The 9,989-nt window shown below is 56.2% G+C and overlaps 1 long non-coding RNA gene across 1 annotated transcript; it reads left to right on the top strand.

Annotated features, from left to right (window-relative positions):
- Positions 1–6,522: 6,522 nt before the first annotated feature.
- Positions 6,523–9,832, top strand: LOC114057848. The gene is made up of 3 exons (XR_003571323.1): positions 6,523–6,613; positions 8,737–8,929; positions 9,499–9,832. It is a non-coding gene; the product is annotated as an uncharacterized LOC114057848 (long non-coding RNA).
- Positions 9,833–9,989: the final 157 nt, after the last annotated feature.

Genomic DNA, 9,989 nt, shown 5'->3' with positions numbered 1-9,989 from the left:
ACCTTTTTGACAACAAATGCAGCTGCCCCACTATTTTGGACGATATTAAGCGAAAATGAATGCAAATCTGTGTTCAGAAGCCATCTGGCCAGGAATGGGGGAATCAGCTGCTCCTCACAACAGGCTCTGAGCCTGAATCTATTTCAGCTCATTTTCTAGATCATCTGGTCCTGCACCCAAAGCGTGGAAAATACGGTCTTTATCATTCACCAACTTTATCTTTTTGTGTGTGTGTGTGTGTCACTGTGGCTGGAGCTGCCGGCGGCAGGAAGCCCGCCCGGGATGCTCCTGCCCGCACCGCACCGCCCCGCGCCGCCCCGCACCGCTGCCAGGCCGGCATCCCGCTCTCGACAGGTCCTCCCGGTTCTCCCGGCCGGGGAGGGAGGGGAGCAGAGCCTGGGCATCCCCCCCAGGCCCGGGCCCGCTCCCGGGATGCGGGATCGCGGCCCCGCCGCCGCCGCACCTTGCGCGGGGCAGGCGCGGGGAGCGGGGCCTCGGCCGGCGCCGGGCGGGCAGGGGGTGTGCGCGGCTGCGGGGGGCGGCCCGAGCCCTCCCGGCTCCGTGGCCCTCCTCCTCCTTTTCCACCTCCTCCTCCTCCTCCTCCGGCGCCAAGTCTCCCTTTTGTGTGAATTTACGGGGTGAGGCTTCAGTGATCCCCCCGCAAATTTGCATTTAAATAGCGACATCAAGCGATGCGCGTGCCACACACCAGCGGGCTCCCAGATGTCACGGCGGAGCCGCTCAGATGGCCGCAGCCCAGCTGTCCCCCGGCCCGGCCTCACTCCGCACCCCCCGCGCCCCGCACCGCCCGTGCGGGCAGACCCCCGTCGCCGCCTCCGAGCGCGTCCTGCTGCCCCGCACCGCGGCCGGACACCGCATTCCGCGCTGCGCGTGGGTTAAAATTGATACCCTTATCCTGCCGCCTTCGTAGTAATGCCTTAAACTTTATTATTTTATTTTTTCCTCCCTCGGGACAATCCCCTAGGGACTATTATCTTAATCATTTCACTTTTTTTTTCCTTTCCTTTTTGTTGTTATTATTTTTTTATTTGTTTCTCATTTCACGGTTTGATCACAGAAGTTTGAGCGCGTGATTTTGGTAGTTTCTGTGTTTCCTCGGCCGTGGGCCGGCCCCGAGCTGCCCAGCTCTGCGCTTCCCACCGCACAAACTTTCCCAGCGGGAAGTTGCGGTGGGAGTGGGGAGTGGCAGCTCCGGCCCTGCCCTCGGGGGGCTCGACCGAGACCCCGCAGCTCGCCAAGGTCCATACTTCAATTTTATTGTTGGAAGGCGCCTTCCTTGCTAACGCGCCGGGTTACACCGGGTGTAATTTATGCCCGGTGTAACCAAAACAAATCTCTGCCAACCCCCGCGCTGCAGGAGGGAGAAATGGCTATTTTCGGGTAAATCTGTGGTTTCGGGTGTTTTCAGGCACGGCGGCCCCACGGCCGGTGCTCCAGGGCGTTAATTCCCGGGGAGGCGTTGATGGGAGCGGGGGCGCAGCGCCGTGGGGCCCGGCCCGGCCCTTGCGCAGGGGGTCGCGCATCCTGCGCCCAGGGCAGAGGCCAAGCCGGGCCCAGGAGCGGAGCAGAGCCCAGGACCGAGCGCTGCCGCCAGTCTTTTGGGGCACATCGACCTCCACCGCCGCCAGCCGAGCCCCTCAGCGCCCCGCAAAGGGCACAGGTTGCGAGAAGGCCGCCCGCGCAGAGGTGCAGTACCCCCGCGCTGCCCGGCTCCGCTCGCCGCCCGCCTTTCGGCATGGATTCACCCGCTTTGGGCCGGTTTCAGTGCTTGGATTCACATTCCTGACCATCCCGAGCCCGCTGGAGAGCGGACGTTGCCAGCGGTGCGGTACCGCCGCCCGCATCTGCCGCCCGCCCCGCCGGGATGGGGAGGGGGCTGCCCCGCTCCGCGCCCCGCGCAGGCACCACAGGGCGGGCACCGGCTGCGTGGGGATGCTGCGGGACTCAGGGGGGCTCAGAGGGTCTGTCCCTGCTCTTGCCCGGGTCGGGCCTCCCTGGGCCTCCTGGACCGCCCGCGCACCTCCCGCGGCCCTGCGCGGCCCGCTGCCAGGCTGCTCGGCGGCGCGGTGGGTCCTGCTCGGGGTCACGGAACTCCCTGTGGGTGCAGGGCTGTTTTACCCAAAATGGTGCTCGGCCCCGCGCTCCTCCCGGCGCGCTCCCGTGGCCCCTCGCCCCGATATTGTTACACCAAAATTAGTTCTTAAGGTTAAAAAAAAAAAAAAAAAAGGAAGGGAAAAGTAGAAGAAAAAGAAAAAAAAGGCTTAAACTTCCGCCGTGCTCGGACGGGAAAACTCCCCGCGGGCGCTGCCCGGCTCCCGAAGGCGCGGCCGCGGCGGGCGCGCTGCCCTCCCGGTGCCCGCGGGATGCGGGGCCGCGGCCCGGGGGTGCTGAGGGGCCGCCCCGTCTCTGCCCCCCCGGGGCCGCGGGGAGGGGGTTTGAGGGGGCTCGGAGCCGCTCGGGCGGAGGGGCGGCCGCCCCCGCGGAGCAGCGCGGATGCGCAGCCGGGGGCCGCAGGGAGCTGGCGGCCGGACAGGTCCCGTCGTGCGGCGAGAACAATATAAACTGACTCCAACTGAACAAACAAGGATCGATCAGATAATTTCAGATATTATAATTGGCTTTAATTAAACACACTTCGTTCTAATTAACTCTGAAATTTTAGCATGCTTTGGGACGTTGGTGTCTGATTTGATATTGTCAGTCCAGATGTCCTAATAAAATTCAATCCTCCACTCAAGACTTCAATATTCACTAAGAACAAAATGCAAATTAAATGTAAAACCTAAAGTATCGCCAAAGGTATAATCAAGAAAGGTGTCTCAAAACTTCTCACTTTTTATTACGCAGTAGTTAGAAAATGCAGATTACATCCTAACAAGACCTCGACTGAATAATAGAAACCTTAACTCTTTCGTGGTCAGGGCTCGCTCTGCCCTGCAGGGATCCGGGAACATCCTCCGCCAGCGCACGGGAAATGCCCACGGTGCGGGGCTCCCGCACGGAGCGGGCGCGGGGAGGCGGCGGGGCCCCGCGGAACGGGCTGCTCGCCCCACCACACTCTCGGAGCAAAACTTCCCGCTGTCACAGGCACTTCTGTCCCCGGGCGACCAGCAGTGCAGCCCCGGCTCGGCCGGGTGACCACATCCCGCTCCCGCACGGTAGAGGTGCGGGAGAGCCCCGGGAGCGGGGCCGGGACGAGGTTGGGGCAGCGCAGCGCTCGCCCATCCGGCGGGACAGGAATGCCCCGAGAGGGGACACACCGGGCCGAGGCCCCCGTCCCCTCGCCCCAGAGCTGCCTCGCAATTTCCCCGCAAGCCACGGCGCTCCTGTAAATAATTAAAGCCTCCCGAGCGGGTCGGCGGCGCGGGATGCTGCCGGGAGCCCGCGCGGTGCCTCCCCGGCCGGCGGCTCCCGCGGGGGTCCCGGGATGCTGCACCGGGGGACCCCCGAGCTGGGCTCGGCGCCAGCCCACCGCCTCGCTGCGCTCGCCGAGCTCCAAAAGCCAGGCTATTCCCACATTAAACATTTGTATGTTTTCCATGCTAATGGAGTCACTTAAAGCTGTTGCTAATTTAACTTTTTAAAAAGGCCACAGCGTGGTGATTTGCATTTTCTTTAGGATATTGAAATGAAGGGAAAACTGCTGGGCGGTGAGGCTGCCCCGAGCGTAGCTGGGGGCCATGCCGGAATGAAAACCGGGAAAGAAAAGAAGAAAGAAGGAAACCGCCGCCTCTTCCCGACTGTTAATAAGCAATTTGTCCCGCCGCGATTTACATTGCAAAGACAAACGTGTCGGGGCGCCCGGCCCGGCCCGGGGCCCCCCGGGCCGCTCCCCGGCTCCCGCTTCCCCGACAGCATCCCCGCAAACCGCGCTCCCGCTCCCGCCCGGCGCTCAAGTCCCGCGGCCGCGGGCGGCCAGCGGGTGGCCCGGGAGCTCCCCGTGCCCTTCGGGCTTGAATTTCCAATGAATTTCCGAGCGCCCCGGTTTGGGTAAACAACAAGTGCTGGGATGGCCGTTTCCCTCGGCAGATCCCCTCTCGCCGCCGCCGAGGCTCTCTAGCGTGGGGACCGTGTGCCATCTACAGGACACTGCGCGGGCGGCCGCGCTGCGCGCCCCCGGCCCCGCCGCTCCCGCTCCCCCCGCCGCCTCCACGATCGACCATTGATTATTTGTTATTTCAACTTTTTCCTTTTTTTTTTTTTTTTTTTTTTTAACCTCATATTAAAACTTTGCGGAGATAAAAGCTGCGGCGCTGCATGCAGTATTTTAATGTTGTTTTTTTTTTGGTTTTTTTTGTTTTTTTTTAAAGAGGTGAAATGTAAAGATAATGCGATTTGATTTGTTAGTCTAACTCCGCGATTTGAGAGTTGATGTCCCCAAAGACCGGGCGAGCTTTTTCCCTTTATTTATTTTTATTAAAACATCAATCTACTCTGGAGCTGGGTGAACTCAGTTTCACCTAGAGAACATAAAATTCTCCATACCAAGGAAATAAGCACCTTTCATAAATCAACAGTATTCCTGACAGATCGATCAATTTTTGGTTGTTAATCCGAAAGGAGGAGTTTTAATTGCTTTCTGCCTTTTAGCCCGGCCACCCCGGCGCGGCGGTTCTGGCAGTGCCCGGCTCTGCCCTCCAGTGCTCGGGAGGGGGGAAAAAAAGCCTGGAGACCCTTCCGCGCCGCCGAGACCCCGCGCAGGGCCGCGCAGAGCCGCGCAGGGCCGGGCACACTCCTGCCGGTAGCGCAGCATCCCCGCCGCGCTGCCTGCGCGCAAGCGGCCGGGACGCGCAAACCCGCGGGCGCAGCCGAGTCCCCTCGCTGCGGGACAGATGCGGGCGCGGAGGGACGCGCAGGGTGTGCGCAGAGGTGGCCGCCCCCGCGCACGGCCCGGCCTGGCCCGGCCCAGGTAAGCGGGCGCTCCGCCACCCGCGCCCCCCGCCCGCTCCCCGTCCCGCACCCCCAGACCCGCGCACGGGCGGCCGCGGGCGCTTACCTTGCGCGGGTGTGCGGGGGGCGCGCGGAGGACAGCGCTCACGGAGGAGGGGGACGCGCGGAGTGTGCGGGAGCTCCCCGCGCTTTAATACACTTCTGGCCCAGCGCAGCGCGGCCGCGGCGCGGGGGGGCCCGGCGGTGCGCGGGGCGCAGCAGTGCGCAAGCGCCCCCCGCGCTCCGCGCTGCGCGGGCGGGGGCAGGCGGGGGGCACGGGGCGCCCGTGGGGGCGGAATCGGCGGCCTCGGCCCCCGGGGGAGCGCGGGGGGCGAGCCCGCACCTCGGCCCGGGCCGGGCCGGGCCGTCCCGCACCGCGTCCCCCTCTCCGCATTCCCCGGGACTGCCCCGCGTCCCGTTCTGTGACTCCGGGGTCCGCATTTCCCCTCTCCCCGCATCCCCCGGGGCTGCCCCGCGCCCCGTCCCGTCCGTTCCGGGACGCCTCGGTACCGCATCCCCCCTCTCCCCGCATCCCCCCGGCCCCGTGTCCACACAGCAAAACGCTCCAGAAACGCAACAGTTTGTCCCGCGGGAGCTGCGACCCCTGGGAATGTCCCGCGTGGGAACTCACCGCTCCTGGCTCCGCGTCCCACGCGGGAGAGGAACTGCCGGCGAGACGCTGGTCACATCTTTACCAACTCTTTTTAATTCCCCCTCTCCAACCGGAGCCGGTGAGCGCCGCCCGCCTCCTCAGCCATACTGGTGCGATACTGGTGCGATACTGGCGGCACTGGGCTCGCAGAACTTCTCAGCTGTGTTGCACTTCGATTTGAGGCGCCGCGGATGCGGCGCGCAAGGAACGCGACTGGCTGGGAGAGAGTTTATTTTGTTTATTCCAGCTCTTCCTTCCCCTCCCTCTCCCAGTTTAGCCCAGGAACTCCTGCAGCATTGGTTAATCCTCGAGGAGGGAGAACTGCTGAGATCTTTAGCGAGCTCTCCCCTACCACGGATACTTCCTAGAGCTCCGGCGTCTCTGTGAGGGATGTACAGCCACGAGATGTGAAGGTATTTAGAAAAAAAAAAAAAAAAAAAAAAAAAGTAGCAGTTTCGAAGTCAGGCAGATTCCTGCTGGGAAGTGAAGCTGGGGTTTAGGAATGGAGCTACATTTATAAAAAATAAACCTATTGGTGTTTGCCTTGGTTATAAATTCAGGGAACATTCACCTCCAGGTTTGTTCTGACAGCAGCTACTCGCCGGTTTGGTTTAATTTGTACAGCGTGAAGGTTTTTAGCAGTTGGGAGAGGAGGGAGGCTGCAGGTGGTGAGGCAGGAGCTTGGACGGGGTGGTTTGGAGGACATCAGAGCCGTGTCTGGGGTGGGTACAGGGACGGTGACCACGGCCAGCCAACACTACCCGTCACCCTGGTGACCATCACAGAGCTTTCAGTTTTTTCTGAGCAGGGGAACCTCGTGGGGTTGTTTCTGCTGTGTTCACCCACGGACAAGCTCAGCTGCTGCTTCAGCACTGGGGAACAGCTCTCTGGATGTACTGGAGGTGTTGAAAGTTGGGAACAGCTCTCTGGATGTACTGGAGGTGTTGAAAGTTGGGATCAGCCCTAGCAATGGCAACACAACCCTGCTGTCCTGATGTGTCCCCACCACAGGTACAGTCTGAGAGGGTGCTTCGGCTCGGTGTTTTGGGAAGGGTTTTTCATGCCTGGCCTGGGGTTTGGAGGGTGGACCTGAGGTCTGGGAATCCAGCAGGAATCACCTGAAAGGGCCTTAGGAGGTCCCACAGGGTAACTGAGGGATCTGGACTTTAACTGTTTTACAACGTCCTGATTACACAGGTTGGTAAATTCAGTTCAGGGGATTCATTCAAGGGAAGTTTATAAATCTGATGCCTAGCAAATTGGAAAATATACAAATTTTTAAAAGTATTCCTGAATGGAAAGGATAAAATGTCTCTGTGGGCTTTGTGAAGTCAGCATGGATGAAACTAGGAGGCAGAGAAAGGGAGAGCCGGTTGCTACCAGGCCTGAGCCCTGTGGATTTCACCCAGTCTAACACCTCCCCACAAACCAAGGAACATTCTGTTGGAAAATAACATGGAATTTGGTTTCATTCACAGTAAATACTTTTTGCATGGAGGCTGAGCTAGTGCCTTATTAAGATAAAAAATTGTTCACAAAATATTTATCAAGCAGATTCCTTGACATCCATGTGATATTCCCCAAGGCAGGTTGTCCATGCAGGTGATGCTCTCCCCAAAACTTTCCCCTTCACACTCCCAAATCAACCTCCCTCTTGTTACAACCCCACAGAAGAGCTGTAAGGCTTGGAAATTAATTGTGTCACTCTCCTCCTATCTCGAGGAGCATCACCAATGCACTTTTTAAACATTTAAAAAGATCATGTATTTTTCACATGCTGATTGTGCTCCTCGGAAAAGAAAGGTTGGTTATGCTCCAGCCTTTTAAATCAACAGTGCTGGGGGTTAAATACTTTAGTGGGAAGTGTCAGGGATGCAAGAGGACATTGACTGAAGCGCTGGCCCCTTCCTTAAGGATCTGTCTTTGTGCTCCGCCCGGAATCCCCCCGGCTCGGAGCCCTCCTGGCAGCAGGGTCGTGGGGTGGGAGGTCACTCGTCGCGTGGCCACGAGTTCAAGATAGAATGTGGCAGCAGGACCCACCAGGGACCACACCAGCCAAAATCACGGCGACTCCTCCTCCAGCAGCCCGAGCGGGCTGTCAGGCGCGCAGGAACGCAGCCACTTCTCCCTCCCTGTCAGGGATTCCAAGAGAAACCAGCAGCGACAGGGAATGTTTGCCTCCAGGCCTGTTTGCCAGTGCAAAAATGTTGCGACCTCCTGATGGAGACAGGTGAGGGAAACGTGAGCGCTCGGAAAAAATAAACAGCGGCGAGAAGAATATCGAATTGAAATAGTGCTATCAGAGAACTCCACCAGCAGACTCTGCTGGAAATTACCCGAGACACCACGGTACAGAACTGCTTCCTTTTCTCGAGGAAAATGATCTAATCAAGATGTATGTGCATGACAATACGCTCGCAGGGAGAGGAAGTTGGAGTTATCTGCTTCAATTACTGCACTTACCCTGTCCCTGTCCTGAAGAAGGAGGCGAATAATAAATATAAACCAGTTTTTTCCAAACTGGGTTGAGTAACTCAGCTCACATTGAGTAGTACAGGAAGTAAGAGAAGGAGAGGTTACGAGGTAAAATATTGTGAATATTTCTGGGGCATGAAATATGGAATGAAATAATAAATATTACATGAAATGCTGACTTGCAGACAGTGGTACCTTGATATCCTACAGGATACAAGGATGTGCCCAGGAGAGAGAACTGTTTGAGAGCTCCTGGCATGAGAAGGGAAATTGGAGAAGGGTTTTGGGACCCCTTAGTTGGCAAATTTATATCATGGAATCAATCATGGAATGGTTTGGGTTGGAAGGGGCCTTGTTCCACCTTCCTGCTACAGGCAGGCACCTTCCACGAGATCCTACCTGTGTCCATCAATATGGGACTGGCTAAACAAATCTTCTCTTTCCCTTGGTCCTGTTTCTGCTCCATGCTCTGCATCCCAGAAGTGGATTGTTGTGCCAATTGTTGGGGCTGGGAGATCCCAAGGCTCAGACACCTTGCTGGAAGAACATCAAGGGCCAAATTCACAGCAGATCATGGATCATGCTCTGCAGCCAGAACCCAAATCAGAAAGGCACCCAGGTGTATCCCACTATTCCAATTACTATTTCCTTTCATTCAGGTTATGTATCGTTACAGCATAAATTATGGAAAGGGCTGGAATTCCTGTTTGAGCAGCTTCATGAAAAACTGAACTTTGACTGAACACAAACAGCAAATAAAGTGGAAAACGAGATAAAAAATGATGCAGGCCTCAGTTTCTTTGAAGGTGAAGTGACTGATCCCAGGTGTCAGCACCTCAGAGACCTGCTCAGGTATGTTTTGAACCCACTAAATAATGGATTTGAGTGTGTTTTCTTTTGTCTGCTTTGTTTTGGGTGGAATTACATCCACAATCTGCTTCTCTGCTGCATTACTAGCAAGGAAGAGTTGTGTTTTGTAGACTGAATTCCGTTCACAATCCAATGCTTGGTTTTTACAAGGCTAAGAGGTTTAATTGCTTGACTAATAGGAATTATGTGTGATAGAGGTAAGAGCTTATTTATTATTTATTGCTTTTATTTTAGGGTAACAGCAGTGAAATTTAGATATGAAATAAGATGCATGTTTTTGAAAAGAAATCCTTATGCCCTGTATGTCAGTACAGAACTGAAGCTGTACAGGCTGACATGACAAATCTGAGAAAACCAGAATTTTGGGCTAATTCCATTAATTCATTAGTGCATCTCTGAATATTAGCAGTGTCAGAAGGTGTTCGCTTCCTGCAGTGCTCCATTCTGGTGACCTGCTAAAAAGTAACACTGAAAATACACTCCACTAGTTTATTTATTTTTGGATTTTTGAAGTGATAGATTTATCTCCTAATTTTGCTCTTGTTTCACAGCCTTTTATACGACTCTTGGACAGTTTATAGACACCAGCTGACACCTGTAAAGTTCACCTGAAGCTGTTCAGAAGTTTAAAACGCCTCATGGCAATTTGTCTGGAACTTTTAATGCACAAAAAGGCAAAAATTGATTAGAGTGGCTGAGGAACTCTTCTGTCCTGTCTTTATAAAGTGGATGTAAACCTGTCAGCTTTTACAGCTGTCCTCACGCTGCTTCAACTAAACATATATTTGGAGAGGAGATCTGGCATTTCTCTGCCAGCCCAGAGTCCTGCTGCTCCTGGTGCCAGGTCCAGAGCAGGGATGGGGTGTGAGGTAGCTTCTGCAGCATCAGCAGCTTCATCAACATCAATGGCATAAGCACAATCAGCATCTTCATTCCTTCCTGGCACTTCACCTGTGGCCACGTGCTGGTTTTTAATTTTATTTAACTTAATACATTCAAATCAACAAAAATAAAATAAATAGGAAAGAGAACCCCAGCCTGG

Source organism: Empidonax traillii, unplaced genomic scaffold (genome assembly GCF_003031625.1).
Source record: "Empidonax traillii isolate 1590-97213 ecotype Southwest subspecies unplaced genomic scaffold, ASM303162v1 scaffold150:size1405651, whole genome shotgun sequence".
In the NCBI taxonomy this organism is placed as follows: domain Eukaryota; kingdom Metazoa; phylum Chordata; class Aves; order Passeriformes; family Tyrannidae; genus Empidonax; species Empidonax traillii.
The sequence above is the reverse complement of the archived record's forward strand: the minus strand, read 5'-3'. Positions and strand labels throughout refer to the sequence as shown.